Source organism: Nestor notabilis, unplaced genomic scaffold (assembly GCF_000696875.1).
Source record: "Nestor notabilis isolate BGI_N333 unplaced genomic scaffold, ASM69687v1 scaffold3684, whole genome shotgun sequence".
Classification (NCBI taxonomy): domain Eukaryota; kingdom Metazoa; phylum Chordata; class Aves; order Psittaciformes; family Psittacidae; genus Nestor; species Nestor notabilis.
The window spans coordinates 14,155-38,556 of record NW_009925891.1 but is presented as its reverse complement, the minus strand read 5'-3'; the positions used below and the strand labels follow the sequence as shown (position 1 = coordinate 38,556).

The following is a 24,402-nucleotide window of genomic DNA, read 5'->3' as shown; positions in this document are numbered from 1 at the left end:
AGAAGTAAAATCAGAGCAACATAGCCCTCTTATGGTAGCCATTTAGTCAGTTTTAAACGAAGCAGGTGACTTCCTCATCTAACAAAACCTCTCCAACAGGAATATATTTGCTTTGTTATGGGTGGGGAGCAGCTTTTCAGCTGTGTGTGTTGATGCTGTAAATCCGGGAGGGGAAGAAAAGCCAGTTGCTCAGACTGGATTGAGAGCAGACAGGTCTCCACCTGTATGACTGGGTCAGCGACACAGGATGGTCTAATTTCCTAAAGTCAGCTGAGACCAGTTAAATACTGTAATTCTGAGGATGCCTCTACTTTCTCTCTGGATGAGTTCGGCTTCACACCTGCTTAACCTACATTAGAATAGGATTAATTACCTTGAATTGCAAGGCCCCCTTAGCCAGTCAGCACGTTTCTGGCAGGGCACATGGTGACCTGGCCCTTGTTATATATAGTATAGGAGTAGCACCTGGGTTGTAATGGCAAGGCTTGATCCAACCTGATAACACAATCAGCAGTCTGTAAAAAATGAGTCTGCAGCGATCGCCTTCTGCATCAGCTGGATCATACCAGAGCTTTATGAACTCGTGTCTTCACTGCCAGCAAGCATTTTCAGTGTGCATGCTCCATTTATGCACACACACGTGTATACACATACATGGGTGGAGAAAGAAATGCAGGAGACACAGAATCCAAAGAATGCAGATACTGAACACTCCTGCATTTAATTACTTACATGAAACACTCGTTGGCTATAATTTTTAAATCAGTTGTCCACGTTATTTTAATCCATTGTCTCCAAATTTAATCCTGTACATTAGGCAGGAATATTTGGGTAATTTTCAATGCAAGAAAAAAACATGCAACCTTCCTTCCATTTGAAAACATGTTGCGTAAAGAGAAAGCTCTCTGACATTGTTGGTTTGCCCACGGTATTTTCCATCCCAAACTCCTGAGGCATGTATTAGAGATGAGTGGAAATTTTACAGTCCAGCTCTGAACTTTCTCCCCAAGATGTTTTCATCTGTCATGTTGTGCACCATCAGCTTCAAATCGGCTGCAGTATCAGTTGAGGTGAAATCAAATATTGAAATAAGATCCAGCTACAGGCACAGAAGGCTCCAAGTTCAATGGAAATGGCTCTTGACAAGTAGAGCCAGCCAGTTTAACCAGGTCCTGACATGTTACACATGAGAACGCTGTGGCAAAGAGTTGTGATGAGGGTGGACAAGAGGCGGGGGCATATCTGCTGTTGGAGAAATTAGGAGTAACAGTTTAGCATGTAATGGCTGCTGCTCATGCGTTTGTTCAAAGTTGCACTTACTGGCATAAATATATCATGACATTAGCTAGAGATTTCTTCTAACTATGCTGTAGCATCATGCCTGCCTTAATGAGCAGGCGTTAGACTCCAAACTCGCTATGATTCAAGCTATATCTAGTAGCGCATGGAAGTCGCCACGACCCTTGTGTCTGTCATTAATTAACTGTGCTTGCAGTGAGAAGAGTTTTCAGTCTTTTCCCATATCAGTCTCTTGTAGAAAGCCATTCTAGTCTGTGATCCCTTCCTCACTTTTTCCTACTTTGAAGTAGCCCAGAGATAAAGTTAACTGTTCTGTAGATTCGGGAATGCATTGCTCAGTGGCAGTGAATCTTCAGCTACAGATTTAACGTGCAATATCCAGATGATCTTCATTCAGTGGAATTGGTGGGAGTCTGTTTTGAAGAGGGATTTTTGCATTTCAAGTTACTGAACGTTTTCCAAACACCATTGATGACTTGTGCTGAGCACTTTGCCTAATATATTCAACTCAGATTTGGAGTTCACAGTGATTGCAGGGTTGCGCCTAGCACTTCAGTGATGATGGGTAACTTGCTGTGTACTACAGTCCTCACGCGTGGAGCACACCATGGTCTCTGTAATCAAAAGGCCACTGGGAAACAGGGTTCTTCAAAAAGGCACTAAGTTGGGAATGCAGGTAGAGCTGTGCAGGATAATTCCATCAGTATGATAAAGCCTACAGAGGGCAGTGTCTGCCAAGAGGCTTAGATGGGCATTTTGGGAGATAAAAGTCAGGAGAAGAGGATGTTGACAGGGAATATTTGCATACTCATAACCATAACCAACCAGCATCAATGACGGGCATACAATCTTTCAAAGAACCTGCTTGGAGATAAAAAATACACCTAAAAAGAGCTTATGACAGGGAGATAGGAACACAGGCTGCTGAGAGTCTCCTGACTTCCAGTGCTTATAGCCAACACAGGTGAACTAGAATTTGCTATCAATAGCTCCACGTACAAGTATACTATCTCCGTGGTAGAAAGTGGTAGCTATTTTTATGCTGAATGGCAACACTAAACAATTTAGGAGAAGCAGTGAAGTGTGTCCTACCCAATTAAAAAACACAGTGAGAATTTTAGGTAGGCAAAATGTAATTAGTTCATTGGAATTTGACTGGGGTGCTTTTCCACTGTTAAAATAAGTATAAATTACGTGAGCTGTAAAACTTTAAATTATGAAAATATTTTGAGGTCTTTGAGCATGGTAATTGGAGCTATATATTCAACTTTGGTTTGAACCTGACACTTCATAATAGCTGTTCCCTAAAGCCAGTTTTGTTTTTCCCTTTTTTTTTTTAACATTATTGAATATCCCTTAGTGAAGCAAATTAGCGATCAGTTTGGAAAATATTTAAGTAGTACAATCACATTATTTACAGAGACATTTCCATTGTGCAGAGTTCACTGTGTTCCCAAATATTTGTGGGATCACTTCCCCAGCTGTCAGCATTCACACTCGAACCTTCAGTAAAGCTGTATATGAAAATCCATTTAGGCCAATAGAAAGACTTGGGTTGATTTCACTGTGCTTTGGATCAATCCCTAAATATGGAGGTCACAATGTGAAACCTGTGTGGATCTCAGAGCTTTATTATTTGCCTTCTGCTTGACTTGCTACTTTTGTTAAAAGGGAGGAAGGGGGCCTTGGTGTAATTCCTTGCACAAAGCTTTTTTGGGGTTGTTTATTAATTATTATCATTATTGTTGTTGTTATTCTGTAAGATTATTATTGTTATTGTTATTATTATTATTATGGAAGAGAATCCTAGTGTGGAGAATTAGGGTAATTTACTGTAAGTAGAGTAAGAGTCTGCTCTTACCTAGAACCGTATTTCAGCCCTTACAGGAACATCAGCATCTGGCCAGAGTGATAGAATGATTATTGTGAAATATGTTCTTTTGCCTGTTTATGTTATCGATATGGTGCAGATAAAAATCTACAGAAAGCCTGCATTTAGTATTTGGCAGGATTTTAAAACACCATCCAGCATGCCTCTGGAAATAGATTCTCTAATGCTGTGGCTACGGACAGTGATTCTAATTGCTCAAATCATATTGTCCAAACTACACTCCCCAATTAACTTCCCATCAGGTTGAAGAATTCCAGGTATTTATTCTGTGACATTTGTACTGGTGAGGAGTGTTCTCTCCTGGGGTTCCCTAAATTAAAACCACTTTTCTTTTCTTACCAAGTTTTTTTCTCCTCACTCAGCAAAGGGGTTTTTTATCATTGAGTTTTGCTCTTTGGCTTTTTGATCACTGCTTTTTAAGGATTGAAAGCACAGTAAGTCCTATCCTGGTGCTCCCATTGATACATTCGTACAGTGCTGAGGTACGGGGTCCATGTTACATCCATACTTGGCTCGTTATCCTCTTATCAAGCCCTTTGCATCCCTTTGTTTATTTGAGGAGACAGGAAGACTGTGTGAAGGCTGCTTAGTCAGGGATATCAGCGTTGTTGGCAGGGGAGTGATTGCCAGTTGAAAAACAAGGCATTATTGCTCATTTTTTCCCTCTTATTAGTTTGATTACATTTGCAAATCAAATCAATCCATCAGACATGATCAGGCCTCGTCCGCATTTTAAGGAATAGTAATCTCCGTCTAATAAGATGCAAATGTGTCACATCGGTAAGTAACCAATAAATCATCGTCTTGTCTTTGGCAATCATTAAATATCAGAACCAACAGTCAATTTTTAGTATTTTCAATTTGCGATATGCCGCTGGAATATAAAGATAGATGGACGTAATTACACAAACCAAACACTATTTCAGTTCATTCCAGACAGCAAATTTAGTGGAAGGTATAACTGGCTTGTCATCACACTACATTATTCCTGGCGGTTCATGCAAAGTTCACAGACAAGCTTCAAATGGACATTGCTTTTTTTACTTCCCTTAACAACATTCCCACTACCACCACCAAACTTCAATAAATGACTTGAAATGCTGTAGGACATCACTTCCAGCGGTGCACAGAAAAGCACAGCAAGAGAAACGGTACCCGTTCTCCCAGTGCAGGCACCTTGTGCACATGCAAGACTGAAATCCTGAAGTTTCCTAATACTCGCCACGTTCTTCCTCTCTCTTTCTCTTATTTTCTTTTTAGACATTTTAATCTGAAACTTGAGGGTTTTCCACTGACACAGAATACTTCTTCATAATTTTTGCAAGTTAGCTCACCTTTAGTGATTTCAGAACGCACCGAAGACAAAACAGTGAGGAGGATTGGCACGCCATCTTCCTAGAATCATAGAACCGCCTAGGTTGGAAAAGACCTTCAAGATCATGAATTCCAATCTTTATCCCAGCCATCCAGCCAGTTTCCAACCCAGCAAAGAATACACCTATCCAGGCCATGAGCAGCCACTTCTTGCAGGAGAACGCTGTGGGTGACACTGTCAAATGCCTTACTAAAGTCCAGATAGACAACGTCCACAGCCTTTCCCTCATCAGCCAGGCAGGTCACCTTATTGTAGAAGATCAGGTTGGTCAAGTAGGACCTGCACTTCATGAACCTGTGCTGACTGGGCCTGATCCCTGGTTTTCCCTCTCATGCTTCCCCCTATCTCCTCCTCCCATCCCTATATTTTTAAAGGAGTGGAAATTCCAATTGCTTTTCTTCGTTCTTTTTTTTTTTTCTTAAATTGATTTGGGATTTAGGAAAATTGATTGCCTCATGTGCATCCCAGGGATTAATTGATACGTTTCTTGTCTGTTTCACAATGTCTTGCTTTCCATTAATTACTCTATTCGCATAGAACAGTTTACATGCTTTTCAAGAGAGAAAAAGACATAAGCTGATACCCTGGCAACACTAGCGGCGAAAGAAACCCAGATCCTGTCTTAAACAGCATAGCTTTTACCCAGCTATTTTAGACTGTTTTAATAGGATAGGGTACAGACCCTAAAAGTACAGGCTTGTAGACAGACTGCTGATTGCAGCAAGAACGTGGGCCTGCTGGTAATTATATTCCTGGACCTTCTTACAGTGCTGAGTGACATGAGAGAATGGGAGAGTGCAAAATGCTGTGTCTGTGGGACGACACAAGCAGCTCTGCGGAAATAAGAAAAGAGGATTGTGTAGGCTTGTGCTGCCTTATGTAGGTTTCCAGCACACCAAAGCCAGACAGTGGGCTTACTGTATTTGACCTTAAGAAACTTCTTGCCATGAGCCATGTGCCCTGGTTGGACCTGCTGTTGCAGCATCCTGTCAGTTACGTTTGTTGCTTTGGAGTGGCTTTTGGGAGAGATCCTTTGGCTCCCTCCGTGAGAAAAAAGATTTTGGTTAGCAGTTTGATTTGATTTGGTAAATGAATTAAATGGAAATTAGGGAAGAGGCTTGCTTGTGAGCACACCTACTTGCTTTGGGTTGCCCATTGTGCTGAGCTCCTGTTAAGGTGGGGAAAGTGATTTTGCAACCGTGAATGTTTAAGCTCCTGGATGGTCACTGCATGTTATTCATTCTTGGCATCAAAATTGCAAAGAAGTACTTGTGAGCTGCACATGGTATTTATTGCACGTGCCAGAGATTTAGACAACTTAGAATGTACCATTAATTAACAAGTATTTCTTCCTGCTTTTCTGAAGGTGTCATTACACTTCAAAAGGTGTCATTACCTGTTTTTACTTATTTTTATCCTCAAGCTGGTGTAAATCTGTAAGAGCTTCATAAAAACGAGCCTTATTCCAGGTTTAAAAGGAAGCAACTAAGCAACTTCAGCTCTGCTCTCTTAACAAAGATGGAGCTTCCTGGCACCTTTTTCCAAAGGTCTCTTTACCTCATTCCTGGATATCTCATTCCTCAGTTGCTACCCTAATGCTGCCTAGGTCTCTTTCAGAAGTCTCCCCTGTTTTTGTAATCTCCAGAGACTTTTGGTGAGTAAAAGCTGCGCACAGAGGCCATGTGCCTAAGAAGCTCAGTACCAGAACCTTATGTTCTGTCTGACCAATTTGCGTACTACCATGGTATGTTTAATTTGCCTTTTCATCACATCAATAATGGGTCTAATTGAAAAAATTGGCGGAACTACATACAACCTAACTACCAATGCCAGTGTTTTCAGGAAATGAGGGATGCTGCACAGCTATGCAGGTACCACCTGTGTTAGCGGCGCACCTCTGTTACCGGTGTGTACAGAAACAAACATTACTCAGGTGCAGCATCTGTACCAATTGATCACTATGCTATCAGAATTAATCACCTGGTATTCAGCTCAGAGAATAAAATTTACATCTTAATGTATGACACTTGTTCCAGCACATCCATGCACTCCTAAAAATGGTACTGTTCACTCTGGTTTGAAAGTGTGTATCTGTTCTTAATAGGCAGAGCCTTGCAGTTCCCATTCCCAGCAAATTCCCAACCACGTGGGATGGCTGCTTCTGTTAAGTTACATCCTTTCAAAGACGAACTCGTACAGGACTGTATAATAAAATAGATTTTTGTCCATGAAGTTGCATGTCTCAAATCCTGCCCTCACTTTCACAAGAAAAAGGGATTCTTGAGGCTCTTTAGCACTCCGCAGAAAATAACCCGTGTGAAGATAAATAAGTAAGTAAAGTTTGGCAGTGTACAAGATTGGCAGGCCTTCACCAAGATGGCCCAGCAGTGTTGCAGGTGCATTGGCTAGCAGTGTGGAGAAGCTTGTGTGGGAACTACACTGAATCGTAGCACGTGCTCTCAGTTCCTTACTGAACCGAGCGCTCAGTTAGCCCTGCTGCTGTGAACGGAGCCCTGCTTTATGCAGAGTCTGATCTGTGTCCATGGGGCTGGCAGAAAGATCCAGGCCAGGTGCACCAACTGCAAGATGAGAATTATAAGCTATGAATTTGAAAAGAAAGAAACGTGGGATTCAACTTTATGTCATGTGTAATCGCAGAGCTAGCAGGGGTTTGAAATAGGGACTAAGCCGTAGTCATTAGCATAGGGCAATCACCTTTGCTGGTTAAAACCAAAATAAGAACAATATAAAAGGTATTGTACATTCACGCATGGAAATTTCAGGCTTTTCAGAGAAATTTTGTAGGGATTCTTTATTAGCTGGCTAATTACATATTTACATGTGCTGGCACTAGCAGAGCCATTACATCCCATTGGGTAAATAATATGCATTTTAAAACCAATTTATAAATATGTATTTTATTTGATGGACCAGAACGGTTTTTTTGAAGTCATTCTCATCCACAGAGTAAATAATATATGGATTGCTTTTAAAAATAAATATGTATTTCTCCAAGAGACGTTTCTGGCAATTGGGTAAATAATACGCATTTTTCAGCTAAAAAAATACATATAAATGTATAGAAATCTGGCCTAAATATGTATCTTCCTGAGAAATCAAGATGACTCAAAAGGTGTCAGGCATAGCTTTGAAATTTCAGTTTTGAATTGTCAGTCTGTGTCACAACCTGGAGTTAATTAAATGTATTTTATGCATTTTCATACAGTATAATATCAATGTCTGTTTACAGTTTTATAACACTAGTGCTCTTGACCCTCTTACTCAGTGTTACAAAGCCAGCACTATGTGGTTAAGATCCTGGTTTTACTTTGTGTTCACCTTAATACGATGCAGAACGCATTCATTCTGTGGGCACAGTCCTGCATCGGCAGAAATACATGGAAAAAGCCTGGTCACCTTGGTAGGAATGATCTCAAACTCTGTTGTGCTCCTCAACTGAAACTTCATATTTAGCAGGCGAAGTATGAAAGAAAATGAAACTGTTCCATATGTGGGCTTGATTCAGAGCCTATCGATGTGAGCAGGACTCTTTCCACTAGCCTCAGAAGCTTTGGTTCAAGCCAGAAGTAAAGATCTGCCAGAATCCATTGGGACAGCCCAACACTAGAAGCTGAAGTCTAAGTCTCTTTCTTGGCTCTGACACTGGCTTACCATATGACCTTGGGCAAATCATTTAACTTCCTTATGTTGAAACTGTGATTTATACCTCCAATTTTGAGAGTCCTTTGAGCGCTATAGATTTAAAACATTAAATATGATTCACAGCATGCTAGGATTGAAAGATGTGAGCACAATGCATCACCTGTTTATTTCTTGTATATACTATAGGCTAGAGCTTATCCATCCTTTTCTATACATTTTAGCCAGTTTATCCCTTCATCCCTTTCATATACTTCTCAAGAATGTTGAATATACTTCGTAGACTCTTTTTTTGGTGAAAATATTCATTGTTTTCAAACATCACATGGATAAGATAGCACAGCAGCCCTCTGAATTAATATATATACACACACAGCCAGAGCTTGCACAAAAAGACTGTGAGATGGGGGGGATTTAGTGACTCCCAGCAGAATCAGAGAGAAAAAGTCAGTGGTAGATTTGGGAGACTCAGTTGTCTTTCTTGTATTCTTCCTCTAAACATGTACCTCACACTTCATCTATACCTCCAGCATCATCTATGATACACTTCTGAAAACTACTGAGTATAGTTAGTTAGCTGTTTGACAAGGGTGTATTTGGCAAGTGCCAATTCTAATGGATATGTGCCCTGTGCAGTCAGGATAGCTAAGTGGGATCTGTTGTCAATCTAATTGTTACTTTGATACTGAGAGAATGAAAATATAAATATACAGTGAGAATGTTTCAACTGGAGCTCTATTACAATCACTGCAGCAGTGAATTATTGTAGGAGAGCTTTTGGAGCCGCTTCTCATGGCTGTTCTTGCACCAACATCACTGAGTTAGTGATGATTTTGCCTTGATACCCAACATTGCCTGAGAGCCCAGCAAACACGATCTTTTGACAGAACACGAGGAAAATCTTATCTCCTTCCTCCTCAGGCCTCTGTTAGAGCAGATAAAGTCCATAAGGAAAGCCATAATGGGTGGCTGGTCACCACAGAGAAGGATCAGGAAGAAACAGGCATTTGAAAGCGTATCATGGGACAAGAAGAAAGAAACAAAAGATGATTCAGGATTATCAGCACATTGCAGTGTTGTTTCAGACCTCTCTAATGACACATCCACAAAAAGCACAACCATGCTTTCTGTGTAGTTTCTAAAACTACAGACAAATGTTTCCAGATACCAGATGGTAGAGCCCAACACTTTATGGTTGTGAGAATGTAGAACATAGGATGAGGAATGCAAAATAAAGCCCAACTCTCATGTCATAATCGAAGTAAAGCTTTCCAGAGCAGCGAGAGCTATATAGTCAAAAAAACAGAGTAAGTCAATTGGTGTGCACAAATTAAGGACAGGGCATCAACAGTGATGCTTTAAATTGGCCTACTGATGCCCAGAAGGAATAAGAGGGTCAGCAGGAGAGGAGTGCAAAGAAAGGGAAGGCTGAAAGCAGTGATAAGAGAAACGTGGTTACGTGAAGTGTCTCTGAGCATACCTAATGCTTCTGTTGTAAAGCCCATAAGTAACTGAGATATTACATTGTGCCTACCTGGTCATTATCAGTCACCAGTTTGCTAAGACAGCAGTGGGAGTAGTCATCATATTGAACATGAAGGAAGAGAACAAAGAGGTGGTATTTAATATAAGCTAGGGAAGGGTATTTGGGCATTAGAAGGTGGGAGACTTGAAATACAATGTGAAGTTGCTGAGGGATAAGATGGCACAACTGTAAAAGGGTTTGTGTCGTAGTCACTGTGGCCATATTGAATGATTGTTAAATTCTCTGTAGAATTAACAGAGATAGGAGTATTCATACATTTTGTTACAAATTGATAGGATCTTTTTTGTCAGTGATCTGAATAAGATTGTACTATAGTTTTTAATTTAGCAGATTAAGAAGCACAATTAAAATATCATGAAAAAGATCATAATCTAAAGCTCTGGGGCTTTTTAGCTTATCCCTGCCAAGCTGATAACAAGAGCCGGTATATGTAACAGCTACCTCCACTACTGTAAATTTACTCTAGTTTGGGGGCTGGAGTGTTAATAAATACCTTGCAGTATTCCTGAGGGAGAAGCTTTCCATCTAATTAATAAAACTGGGAAGAATACCCAGGACACTGAACCATATCTTTCTTATTAGTGTTGGCTTCTACAAAGGAGAATCCCTGAATCTCAACACATTAGTAAATGTCATACTCCTGGGTTGCACAGAGACCTCTTGAAAAACTGCTGATTTGCTGTGGAAAAAAAATCACCATAGGCTACAGAAGCAATTCAGCTAGGGAATACCAAGTGTAGAAAATCGGTGTAAAGCATGGCATGCGTTACAGCAGTTTTGTGCCACGTTAGGTGAATCTTGAAAGAGAAAACATACAATTATACCCCCATTTCCCTTCTGGTTTTGGTCTGTATGTACGCTAATATCTTCCTCTGTGTCTGAGTATGGTCTTATTGCAGTGAGGTTATTTTAGAGGGTTAGCAAAAAATGTCCTTTACATGTTCTCTAAAACAGGTTTCTTAAAAACACTTTATATGTAAACTGAATGTAACTGTTTATTAAAAGGGGGGGTGGAAGGATTACTTGAAGAAGGAAAATGTTTTAAGCCCAATAGTAAAAAGAAAGTCTTTCAGCTGATTTCCTTTTCCATATTAGGCAACAGTAGACTTCATCCTGCTATGCCTGAGCCAGTTCTCTTTTAAGGCAGTTTGCAGTAAAGTCCAAATGAACAGCCTAACTTTTGGACCAGCACAATAATTCTTCCCTGTACTTTATTAAAATCACAGTGATAATCTTCCATTATGGAATACTGATACACATTCTCTGACAGAGTGGACATTCACAAAAGAGAGTAAAAATTCATGCAATTCTTTAGTAGAATAAAAATTGTAGGGTGGTATATGTGTGTTTTCTCCTTATTATGATTTTTATTAGCAAGTAGCAAACTGGTATTGCTGCCTCTGATAGAAATAACATCTTTGCGTTTACTTCTTACTTGAAGTTTCTGCTTTGAAAAATGCTCCTGCTGGCTGCATTTGTATCTGCCTTTCACCCTACTGATATGAGTGAGTGGGAACATAAAAAGTGGTAGAGCTACAGAGCTTATCAGTGAGGTTGATGCTAATTTGGCTAAATGAGTCCATTGGATGGGAAGTGGAGGAGATCAAAGATCTGCCAGGTATTTTGTCTGCACCCAGTCTTCTAAATTTTCGTAGTCTATGCTTTAGATGAGGTCTTCACTGAATTCTGGAAACTTATTAGAGCTTAAGAAGGCAATTTAAAATGCCGTGCAGGAATAAGAGTCTAACAGTGCCTGCATAGTCAGGTATTTTAGGTATTCTACTATATATGCTTAAACCTTTCGATTGGGGTTTGTTTTGTTGGTTTTTTTCCCTCGTTAAGCATGTTTATGATGCTTCCAGATGACACTGCAAAGAATAGATCAGTTCACACTATGTACAGTGAATAGCTGCCATACGTATGGTTTCAATAAAGCATGTTAGCAGCGATACTGGTCCTTAAAAGACAAAACCAAGCAAGCATCCTCAGCGTTATGCTGGAAGAACCCGAATCAGACATTCCCTTGCCTGTCTTCAGTTACAGCTTTGTTGACCAGAGACCCTTTGTGACTGTTCCTTGTTTGAGGAAATACTTCTCTGATCTGACCTGGGTGATTACATTATTATTTTGTCCTTCAGCAAGACAATGCTTTATATTAAAAAACCCCAACATCTTTAATAAGCAAAGAATGCAAGTTGATGAGCAGGTGATCCTTATTCATTTTGGTAGCTTCTAGAATACCCTGCGTTTGCTTAGTATGAATGCATGTGTACACAGGCTTATGCAAACGCACGCTTACACCTGACTGTTTGTGTGATAACACCGTGGCTCTTTTGTATCTGTTATTTTAGTCTTTCTAAGGCAGCAGCTCCAGAGTGAGAGCTCAGTTGCTGTGATTCTGAAGCTCTTTGTGTGGGGCACGTCTTGCTGAGCTCATCTGTTCTGAGCTCTAATTGTAGGAGCAGGCGCCAAACACCTCAAAGAAAGCCCAAATTCTGAGGCTTCAGGTTGTAGAAAAGTAGGAAGTGGACGCTATAGGTCATCAACATGTACTCTACTGTCTTCAGCAGCAATTAGCCTCGGAGGAAGAGACATGGACCCCATAGTAGGTATGAAGCCTCAGGAAAACTTTCTGTAATTCCTTATGCTTAGAGATTAGGCTAAGTAAGGAAGAAAATCATCCTTGTCCTTGTAATTTGGATTTGGAGTATTATTCCTGGAGCTATTCTGGCTGTCTGTGTAAGCATCAGCTCCCTCTCTGAGTTCTTGGTTTCAGTGACATCCTTCGGCAAGGAGTTCATCAGTCCAGTTACTCTGTAAATGAAGTTTCCCTCTGTCCTTCCAGTTTGAATTTCCTGTGTTTTCACTGTAAGGGTGCTTGGTCTGTGTTACGAGACAGGGAGAATAAAAGCTTTAGACCTATTTTTTATACTATTAATTTATACATCTGCTGCATTCTCTTGTACATCACTATTTGGAGGAAAACAATTCCTGCTTTCTGAGTCTGTTTTCGTAAGTGTTCTCCCAGGTATGCTCTTCTGCTTTACCTTCTCTGGGCCTGCTCTAAATCTGTCATATTTTCTTTGGAATGGCCTGAGCTATTCTGTCATTAACATTGGGAATCAGAGAGTACTGTTTGTGTTTTTCTTTTAACTTTTCTTGTCTTCTGAGGTGCTTTTAGCCTCAGCCATGGGCACAACATCAGCTTCACAACTAGCCTAGGGCTACAAGGAGGGGTACTAATAGATGCAGTTCTCAAGCTGATGTTTTCACACTCTTCCCTGGACTCTTTTAGAGTTGGTCAGGATGATGCAGCTCTCCACCTCTGTTTTCTCACCTAGAGATCATTCAGTCAGCCTTGTCTCGCTCTGGAGGGACTAACAGTACATACTTGGAAGGCCGACTGTCTTTAAATTAAAGAGGGCATTGATAGAGGTCACCTCCATAAAGTGCATACTGGTGATGCAGGTAGCGAGATCATATATAATCCCCTTGTTTCTTTAACTTGCACTGAATTTTGAGAAGTATTTTCATTTTCAAACTGAAAATAAAATAACGTAGGACAATGTTGCATGAAATTGCATCTCCGGTGCTGCCTCCAGTGAAAGCCTATCATCTAACTTCACCTCTGTGCACTGCTCAGGATAATGCATTTAGAAATCAGTGATGTTTTGCTTTTTTCTGCCTCGGAAGCAAGCAACCTGGATTCACTTTTAAGAATATGATTTGCAAACTTGTTGACTAGGGTGTTTCCAGTTGGAGGATGAGTTGATTTGTCCATATAAATCCCCTTTGTCAAATTTAGTAGATGGATAAAGTGACCCCTTGCCTTCAATAGAAAAATGCACAGTCCTTAAAAAAAATATGTAATTATGTAATTTGTTTTTTCTTGGTTTTGAGAAATATGTGAGGGTTTTCCATCTTTAAGAAGGCAAACAAATTCCAAACTGAATAAGAGAGACAGAGAGATGGTTGTCTTTCTGCAAGCCGCCAGCTTTCCCAAGTGTCTCATCCTTTCCCCTCTGTCATCCTGAGGCAATGTGCCTGCATTTGTGTGTAGATTTATAGTTTATCTTTATCTATGGCTTCATCTGTAGGTAGCTATTATAGCCGCCTTGCCTGGATATTGTTTGGGCCTGATAGATCTGTCTGTAGTTCATCAAAGGGGAGCTGAGTGGCTAAAAGCCATTGGGTCCAGCTGAGGATGAAATACGAGCCATCAGCCTTGGTAATGGCTGTAAAATTTCATAATTACACGGCCTTTATTACATTGCATAATGATCCTGAAGCAGTATGGAACAATTAATTAAGATTTTCAACCGTGGCTCTTTCAGAAATTAAAAGGTGCTAGTGGCTGAGAAATGGGGAAGTGTCTTGTCCTAAAAGCATTAGGGATGCTTAAGAAGTGCTTCCTGGGTACTTAAAGAGAGGGAAAAAAAGGGGATGGGGGGGGGAAGTAAAAGAAGTGAAGAAAAAAGAGAAGAAGAAGATCAACTAGTTAAGCAGCTAATGTCAGAGTAACGTTTTTGTACTTTCCTGCTAATTCTTAATATCAAAGCTGGTTCTAAAACTCCTGCAGTAGTCACTGCCATAAAGCTGCTCCTTTCCCGGTCTGTAAAAATGTTCATGCCTCTTTTTCCCCCCCGTGTTCTGTTCTGGCCATTTGTCACATTTGTAGAAGTTGAGCTCTGCACGTTATTAAATAAATGCATACCATGACTGAAGAGGAGGGTCACTCAGCTGTGTACCGAGCAAGGATTTTCTCTTACGCACTTCCTTGTATCTGAGCCCATTGAAATTCTTGGAAGATCTCAGCAGCTTCACAGACATCCCCAAGGAAGACTCTTTTTTGTTTCTGTACTGATTTGATAGTTCTCTTCTTTCCTTTTCTTCTTTCTAAATGCAGCGTGTGAGATGTAATAGAATATTTTTCATGAGGTTGACCTCAGACCTGATCAGAAGTAATTAGATTCCTGAGGTGCTGCAAAGGTGTCTCACAGGTTTCTGGTGTACATACTGAAAAAGTGTTTATACATGTGCAAGGAATATGCAGGGAGAAACAGGAGACCTGAACCTGTGCATGTACACATTGCCTGTTGTGATTGATCGCTGGGTATAATTCTGAAGGCCGACGAATTGTGATCCATATGGGGTGTGGAGTACTCACTGTGCCAATAGTAGTAAAACTGATGAAAAGACATCAAAAATAACCCCAGTGTTCTACATGCACCATCAAAACTTGCAGGTCATACAGGAAGGAATCTGCTTTTCACTATGTGCCTCCCTCAAACTGTTTTGATTCATACAAACTCTTAGATGGGATGAGCATTGAGTATCATCGGTTTTAAATTGACTGGTCATCATGTAAGGTCCTATCACTCTTAAGTATTTTATGAGAAGCCAAGGTTTCTCCAAGGCACCTCTAATAATAAACTTTCTGCAGCAAATCTGGAAAGGATTATGTGTTTCAAGGAGGAGCTGGCTGCTTGAAGTCAATTCTCTTGTTGAGTCATTTATTCCCTTAATAGGAATTTTCTGATCTGCTGTCATTCTTGTTCACACACTGGGTGTCACTGCCTCTAAAACACTTGTCATTCTTTAATGGAAACAAAATAGTCATTGCAGTCAGAGCCGCAATGTCATTCCACTACCCCTTGCTGCGTCGGCAATAGTGAAAATGACAGAGCGGCTCTCAGTAGGGGTAATTAAAATGTAAATATTGATATTTTATTATTTGAAATTACTTTCCAGTGCGGCATTTAATATCTCTCCATCTGTGCGGCTCTGTTTAGCGGTCACTTTAGTGCAGCTCTGGGATGCCAAGCGGCGGCTTGATCCCCGTTATGTCAAAATGCTTGTTGCTGCTTAATTTTGATATCTAATTAAGTGGAAAAGTACAGTCCACACTGTAATCCATGGCATCTTAACCAGCTGCTTGGGTATATTTAGAATTAATCTCCACTATGGAATCATCCTAATGTATGCAATTAAGAGTCTGCCGATGGCTAATTAGGTGTATTAGAATCAGGCAGCTTTCTTTTTTTCTTTCTTTCTTTTTTCTCTCTTCTTTTTTTCTCCTGGGTGTGGACTGTTGTAGACTTAAGACACAGCCTCCAGAGATGATCTCTAATGGTACATACACACTCGGCTAGGTAAGCTTGGAATTTCATATGTGTGACTCTTCCCACGTAACCAGGGAGACCTTAAGCATCAGTGGAATTTGTTGGCATCTGCAGCACATTAAGAACATCAACTAACCAGCAGAAAAGTTGGAACAATTGGAAAGAAGGAGGAAGGTGTGTAGGACAGTGTTGTTTTCCTGCCAAAGGGCGAAAGAGTATATATACCCAAAATGCTACAACCTGAAGTTTTTCTTTGGCTATGGAAAGAGATTTTAGGTAGCTCAGTACACGCAGGGTTAACACAGATACAGTGATTGGATCGTAAGCATGGTCGTCTCCATATGCTAATACATTCCAGTATTGGATTCATATTATTAACATGATTGGGGAATTCCTGGAAACCTGACTTTGCCTGGTGGAAAGATGGAGGGAGCAGGGATTGCCATAGCTCTCAGTGAGGAAATGACTGGTGCCTTTCCCAGGGGAGCAAAAGGTAAACAGCAGTGACCCAGCACTGAGGAAAAGCACTCTCAAAGCAGACCCAGGGAGCTTATTAATAAAAGGCAGCACGTATTGAATGCACAAGAAATCCCTTCTTTCTGTGGGAGAAAAAAACAAAACCCAACCCACCACCTAATAATCCAACCAACTTGGTTTTGAAGCCTAATATGCACCAGGCTGAAGAAACTGAATTTGGAATTTCTTGATATTCCCAGTCTGTGTGTGCAGTTTTTGGGAGGCTGCTGCTGCGTACAGAAATTGATGCGAGCAGTACCTAAACTAATGCTGATGGTTGTTACTAGCTCAGTTAGGGCCCTCTCTCAAAGTCTGTGTTCTCCTATTTTGTTCAGGTCATTAAACATTAAAAAGGAAAAAGGTAAGAGGGTGGGCTCCTTTTGTTTAATTATGTGTGATTGTAGTTTCATTTCTGCTAGCTGAACTCTTTGAAGGATCTAGGTAAGGCATACATAAAGGCATACAACACACAGTGTATGCACGTAGAGTGCCAACTGTTCTAAACTGAACTGTGTTACTGTGTTCCGGATTGGACTTAAAGAGAGATTCAGCCCTATTCATGATACTTGTTTCTCATCTATAGTCACTTCACACATGACAGAATGTAGCTTCTATTTTTTCACCCACAAATCTGGCTTTAGTGTACCCAAATACATACGTCCTCAACATACTGAAGGAAAATTAGTGTGGAATCAATATTTATGTGGAAAATATGATTGGTCTTTTTTTTTCCAGATAGGCTCAGTGAAAGAAAACAATCAGGTTCATAAGTACAATCCTGCTCCATTTTCTTCCATGCAAATATTTGGACACGCAGGGGATACGATACCTCAGAATATGCCAGACATTTTAAAGAGTATATTTCATACAAAATGCAGTACCCCAGCAACAGGCTTTTCAAGTCTAGGGGCAAAGATGATGTTAGGAGCACAGAGTGTCATGTCATTTGCCTCTGCTAGTCTGAATTGTACAACCTTTTCATTGTCCATATCTTAGAATTCAAAACCTTACTGCAGAGAAGGTAATGCACAAGGAGTGCCAATTGTCTAACATACAGGGGGAAAAAAGAAAGCAGTTTACTGCTTACCAAGTATTCCTCTGTTCCCAGAGCATCTAGTGGTAAATCAAAATACAAGTGTTTGGCCTGGCTTTTATTTTAATAGATGGGTACTATGAGTTTGCAGTAAAGCTATTTAAAATTGTGGAAGTTCCCATGGTAAAAGCAGACCAAAGGGAAAATCAAGTATTAATCTATTTAAATCTATTGTCTTATATTTTCCTTTTTCTCTGTGAATACTGGAAAAATAAATGAAAATTAATGGAGCCAAAGAGTACAGTGCCTCAAGCCGTATGTTTCCAGAAATGCCATTATAAAGTACTCCATTCATGGAGGTCTACCCAAATCTGTTGTGAAGCAAGGGTGACTTACCAGGTTTTGTATCTTCAATACTTTACTGCAGAGTATTAGCAACTGCAGGGGGTTATGTGAAGTCAGGGAGACGTTCTTAATCAGTCACATTGTACTAGTTCCTTTCCATTACTATTGCTGAAGAAGCAGCTCACAAGAACTTGTACAGTGGCTAGAAATAAGAAATGTCAAAGTAGCTACTTAGAAATATTTGGGTGGTTAGAGAAGGGTGTCTCTGATTTAAATCCTGAAATCAATTTGGACTGTAGAGAATTAACCAACTTGAACTATAGAGAATTACATCTCACTCTATGCCCTGGGAAGAAATGACAAACTTAAATTGGTCCTGTTTAGTGTTATCATGTAAGGTTTCACAGGGTAAAAGGCAAACCAGAAATCTTTCTAACTAGTATTTAAATTACATTAACACCTTTTTGTATAGCTTGAGTGAAAGGTCACGCTAGACAAGCAGCATCTTCACTGTTTGTAAATGTCTAATTTGCTGCTTTTAAATTGCTGTGAACTTCACTTGCTTAGCCCTGCTGAATGAATCCAGTGTTGCAAATACTTCTGACAAGGGAATATTTGCTTAGTGAGAATCCATTGTTCATAATGGATTGAGAGAGACGTGCAGTGTGAATGCATTTTTATTGCCATGCCAGCTCTCTGCTGTTGTTTCAGTGAGATGAAAGTAGCGTTGTGATAAAAGCCCTGGGTTTCTTAGTGCTCAGAGTGGCATCTCCCATCTTACTAGTAGGTGTTAGTGAAAAAGTGCTTATCATAGGCATTTTTTCGTGGTATAAAATATGAGGCAAAATATGTATATTTTATAAGGACTTGGACAAGCAAGAGTTAGGAATACAAGCACACTTAAATAAAACCCAAGGAAGTGCACAGGCTTGGCTGAAGACATCCCAGCGCTCTCCAAAAGCATTTTGCTTTTTATATTTGAGTCAGAGTAATTCTTGGGCACCTCTGTGTATGCAATCAGATCTTCCCTCTCCCCCAGCCGCACAGCTAACAGATGGCAGTCACAACTCATAGCACAGAGAGCGCTGCTCACAACAGAGCAGAGCTCTGCTATCGGGGCAGAAGGAGGTGGCTACGTAGCAGAGCATTGCTCAGGAAAGGCAGTGGTTTTACTGTGCAGAAGTTACTGGATGAAACTGATTTCTAAACAGAACTTTAATTGTAGCACATCACTTCTAAATAGCTTGGAAGCTGAATCCAGCAAACAGCTTCAGTTGAGCTTTTGGCTGTATTTCTCATCAGTTGTAGTTTGTGCTTTGGAACTTGCTTTGTGATTTTCAAGTTGGGGCAAATACCTGTGCTTTTTTGTTTTGTGACCTGACCTTTCAGTTGAAATAGTTATATACTGAAATTTCATCCTGTTACGGCATCATGTGCAGTTGTTAACCCTTTTACCAGGGGCTCCATGAGCAAATGGGTATAAAAAAAAACCAGAAAGGGACAAAGGAGAAGGAAAAGACTGAAATAATGGGTTCACCCTGGCATAATGAGTTGTGTCTTTTTCTGTTCCAGCTTTCACCAAATTTCATCCATAATCCGTCAAATACATGTGGTGTTTAGTGAGAGCACTCTCCTTCTGTTTAATGGTTTTCATAACCACTGAAATGTTTGTGGGGGCTTGATAGGTGGTTTTAGACTACTGAGTATTTTGAAATGCAGTTAAGTCTGTTTTTTTCTTGGGTTAATATCATAAAAGGGATCTCTTAATTCACATCTATATGGGAGACTCAGCTCTAAATGTACCCTAAGAAAAATTAATCATGCCATCCTCTTCCTTGAATATCTGAGAATAATAGTAAGGGGCAGCCAGGCTTTCCTTCAGCAAATACCATGATCATGTCTAGAAAATACTATGTAGCCTTACCAGGAATTTAACTGGCCTCTGCTGACATCCCTGGAAGCCAGATGAAGTTGTACAGTGCATCCAGTAAGCACTTGAGTGTCTACCAGGAAGGGAGAGGAGGGCAGAGCGACAGCTTTACATCTGAGAGCCGCACTGGACTGGGTCTGATCTTGACATGAAGTTTCTTTACATTCACTTCCGCGAAGCCAGAATAAGCCTTTGGCCCAGTGTCATTTGACCAGGAGACCAGGCAGTCTCTCAATAAAGGGCTGAAAGAAAAGGGTTTTTAAAGGGTGTTTCCAGTTTTGTTTGTTCTTTTGACAGTGGTGACTATACGTTGTTTCTGACACAAGGAAATTGCGCTCGAAACATCAGTACCCATAAAACATTTAGAAGGAAGTTAATCTATCAAAATTAAGTGTAAATAATTTAAAAACCCAACTCTGATATTTCAACTGTGTAAATATATTGAATCTGCAACACGCTGGTGAACATGTCATTTTCAAGCACAGCTTTGATTATAAAAAATGTAAATGAAGATATTTGAAGTGCGAGCCAGGGCAGGCGAGAGGAATATTTCACTCCTAAAGCTAACAATCACAAAACCAACTGGTAAAATAAATGGGAGGTGATTATCAGAAAAAGCAAGCATCTCCCAGATTTGCCAGCAATTTCATACCTGGTTTGATTAAATATTTGGATTTCTGAACACGTAACAGAGGAGGGGAAGTTCCTTCCCTTCAAAGTGAAATAAACCCAGATTCGAGTCCAAGTAGCCTGCTTTAGGCATCACATCAAATTTTTAAGGCTGAAAATAAAGGTAAGGGTAAGTCCAGCCACTGTATTATTTGGTTTTATTTTGTCCAATAGTTCTCAGAGTGCTGTGTGCAAGGCACAGATCTTACTTTGGCACTTGACCATCTGCAGCTGCTTCACTCTAGCCCCTAGTGAGTTAGTGTCCATGAAGTCCATCTTAATGAAGTAGAGGAAAGGGTCTTCAGGAATATAAAAGATTTACCCTGCTTAGCATGGAGCTGTGTGCGACGTGAAATAGAGAGCAAGTGGTGCATGTGCTGACACTTGAAAAGAGCTGTGGTTTAAGCAGCCCCGTCTAAGAGACTGTGAACTGTGTTTGGAGCTGGCTTGGAGCGCTGCAGAGCGCGGTCAGCTCCCCGCCTAGAATAAAAATGGTAAGGCCTTTTTACCTATTTATTTCTGCTTCCTTTGAGCTTTGGGTTTACTGGTATGCAAAGGAGAAAAAAAACCAAGCATATGTTTGGTTGCTCAATCAACCTTTTCTCAATCCACACTCGGTGATCTCAGCGAGTCATTACGGCATAATTACAATTTGAGTGTGATACGCTGTTTGTAGAAAAGTATCTATTTTTAGCTGAAGAAACACTACAGACCCTGAAAGGAGGAGAAAGAAGGGGGGAAAAAAAAAAAAGGGAAGAAAATCTGTAACCAGCAAATCAATGCTATTGTTAACTGATATTACGAGACACCCTGTAGATTTACAATGCTTGCATTCAGCCACATAAAACCCGCGCTGGAAAGAATGCCTAGCAGGGGTTAAATTCATATGCCTGCGCTGCAGCCTATTTCTGTCAACACTCAGCTCAGGAAATAAACATTTATGCTTTCTGAAATGAAAGTGTATTTTTGAAGTCTAGCCGTCAGATATTTTTTGCCCTTCACACTTTCAAATGCTTAGCCTTTTTTGTAAGTTGACTGCAAAGTGCATCAGTTTGCTAGGCACAGAAAAAAAGGGGAATAAAATCTTGACAAGTGCCCATGGCATCATTGTCAAGCACACGAGCGTCTAGTAGAAGATGGCAGGAGGGTTGGCACAAAACATGCTTCCTTCAAGCTTCTTACCTCAGGGGTACCTGACTCTTGAGAAGCCTTTCAATCCTTCCAAATGACATTACTGCAAACTGTCATCTGGTTTATTAGGAGTGCGCCGCATCGCAGATAAACATGCTATTTAACTGCAGGTCAAGGTACAGAGTCATCCTGCTAGCAAATGCCTGAGATACATTAAATGGCATTGACTTGGGGAGGGAGATGGAAGGAGATCAAAGGTGTCACCAATATGGTACATGCTAAAGGGGGAAAAAGGTGCACAACATTGTATTTTAAAATGCCATTTTGCAGTTCTGCATTTAAAACGATGACCTGCAAGGCTCTTAAGGACCCACACAATGCACAACAAAGTTCAAAACCCCACCATCACGCATCATTTCGGGGCGGTTTGGAATGAGCCTCCCAGATAAGACTGGGGAAGGCTAACACCCATCCAGAAAGCTGGAACTGTATTTCATCTGATTTTGGAGACTTCTTTAGACATAGTTGCATTTTAAAATAGCAGACCTCCACTTGACACAGAGCAAGGTTGATCTAAGGGATTCATATAACAAAAGCTCACAGAATCAGAGCCCAGTTTGGCATGAAATAAGTATAACCTTCCCCAAACAAAAATAAATCTCTGTATGTAAATACGTGTGCCTGTGTAAGCTATTCTTTTAACTGTGGGCTGCTGAACAGCTATTAGAAGGGCACTGGTGTGATACAAGAGGCATGCTGGATGCTTTTGCAAAAATCAAAACAAAACAGAAACAGATTAATTACAACTTGATGCACTTTTACATTCCCATGAGGGACGCCTTTAAAACTTAAACCATGCTTTCACTGAGTAGGCTTTCAAGGGAAAGTTACTTCGATCAGGAAGAAAATAATCATGTTTATTTGATTTATTGTTGGAGAGCAGAACAGCGTGGTTTATGTTTGCTGGTTTTTCTGCAATGTAAAAAACACCCTGATTTTCTTATGTGTCATATAAAAACAATTAATATATTTACTGCACCAGAATGCAGATTTTTCAAGAGTGCAGTGCAATGAATTACAGGCAACATCCCATTTTTTCCCTTCTCAGGGCATATGTAATTTCCGTTGACTGTGGCTCACAATTAAGTGCTATTGAAAAACAGCATTATTTATTAAAATAAAACCCAAAACAACAAACCTGTATTAAAATAGATAAGGTGGGAGTTTTCAGGGGAAAAATAAGAGTAGAGGGAAATTGCAGGTTAAACTTTTCTTTTTTAATCAAACCTGATTTTATTGCTTTTTGCTTAATTAAACTCCTCAGAAGTGTGTGAAACGTTGTTATACCTGAAAAATTGTTAATTTGTAAATCACAGGGACAAAAGGGCTCCACTGCAACTTTAAAGTTTCTATGCACGTAAATGTCAATAGAGTGCCTTCTCCATCATCAGCACTAAATTCACATTGATGCCTCTTTTCTTCTCTGTATTGATCCTTCCATGAGAACGTAGATTTGTATCTGTTAATTAATGCGTCCTGAAACAGCGTTTGTATTAATCAGGCAGATAAGAAAAATTGGATGCCTGCACCCTCATGACAACCGTAAAAGTGCTGGCCCTGATAAAATCGTGGATGGACCTCAATAAAAAAGTTCCTCCTTCCACTCAATAAACTAATCATCCTGCTTTTAATTATTCGGCAGAAAGATGTGTGGAGATTGGAGAATGTGTAAATCTATTTACTAACAGCAGTGTCTGGGAGGGAGAATGGGGCTGTCACAGGACGGTGCTGCAGGCTACATTCCCTGTCCATCTGCTGCTGCAGAAAAACTGGTTCTTGAAAGAGGGGAAGGAACAGAAATGTTGAAGCTAATTGAAATCATGAATTCCTCCCTATAACCTTTCAAATGATTATTTCTTCGCCATTTCCCTCTTATTTATTTTAATCGCAGATGTGTTATTTCCCATTGTCACCTCTTCAGTGGTGTTTCCTGTTGTTGGTGGCTCAGTTTTTGTTAGGGTTTGTGGGGGGTTTTTTTGAAGGCAGAGAGCTACAGTTCTATCACAAGACTCAAAAGATAGTAAGAGAAAATGAAAACAAATAAGGAGGGGGGAGAAAAATGAGAGAGCATGCAGCCAGTTTTATGTTTCATTTTTTATGGATGCCTGGTGGTTTGGATGTGGGGTTTTCTTTTTTATTGTATTAGTTTTGGTGCTTAGTGCTTGTAGAACAAATCTTGCTTGGAGTCGATGCCTTGCAGATTTGCTAGTTTATGATATATTCCTGCTTGACTGCAACTCTCAGCTTTCAAACGAGAAAAATAGATTTAAGTGTAATTGAATGCCAAAAAGAATGTTCTTACAGCAGGAACCCTGTCAAAGGACATATAAGCAGCTCCATAAACAACTAAATGAAAGCCTCAGACATGTCTTAAGACCCTTTAAGAAAAGCTTGACTAATCCCCTTTGATGATTTTATTAAGTACTTGTGGTTGATGGTGCCAACTGGCAAACTACCCCGTTTCACCAACAGGCCAGGAAAATCACTTCCTCTCCCATACTGTTTTGTAGCTCCTAATGTGATTGGGATATTAGCAGTTTGATGTAATAAATTAACAGGTTCTGTAAACAAGAGTCTGAAAAGGTAAGACAGTAAAGATGTTTGCCCTTAGTGATCCTATTAGGAAAGACAGCAGGAAGAAAAAAGAGAAAAAAGCAGGAGCTAAATTCATTAAGAGGCATTTATTCAATTTTTGGTTGCCCTCAGAAAAAGGATGGTGTGACTGCTGTTCAGTTGGCACTTTAATATACCACCCTGTTATTCCAACAAGTGTAGGAGACGCCGGAGCCACTACAGAAGTAGTTAGCCTCTTTTCTGAGAAGGGT

General features: G+C 40.2%; 1 protein-coding gene across 1 annotated transcript in view; it reads left to right on the top strand.

Moving 5' to 3' along the window:
* The window catches only part of LOC104404735 (estrogen-related receptor gamma), a 48,839-nt gene that overhangs the window by 12,784 nt on the left and 11,653 nt on the right, over positions 1–24,402 (top strand). The window lies entirely within an intron of this gene.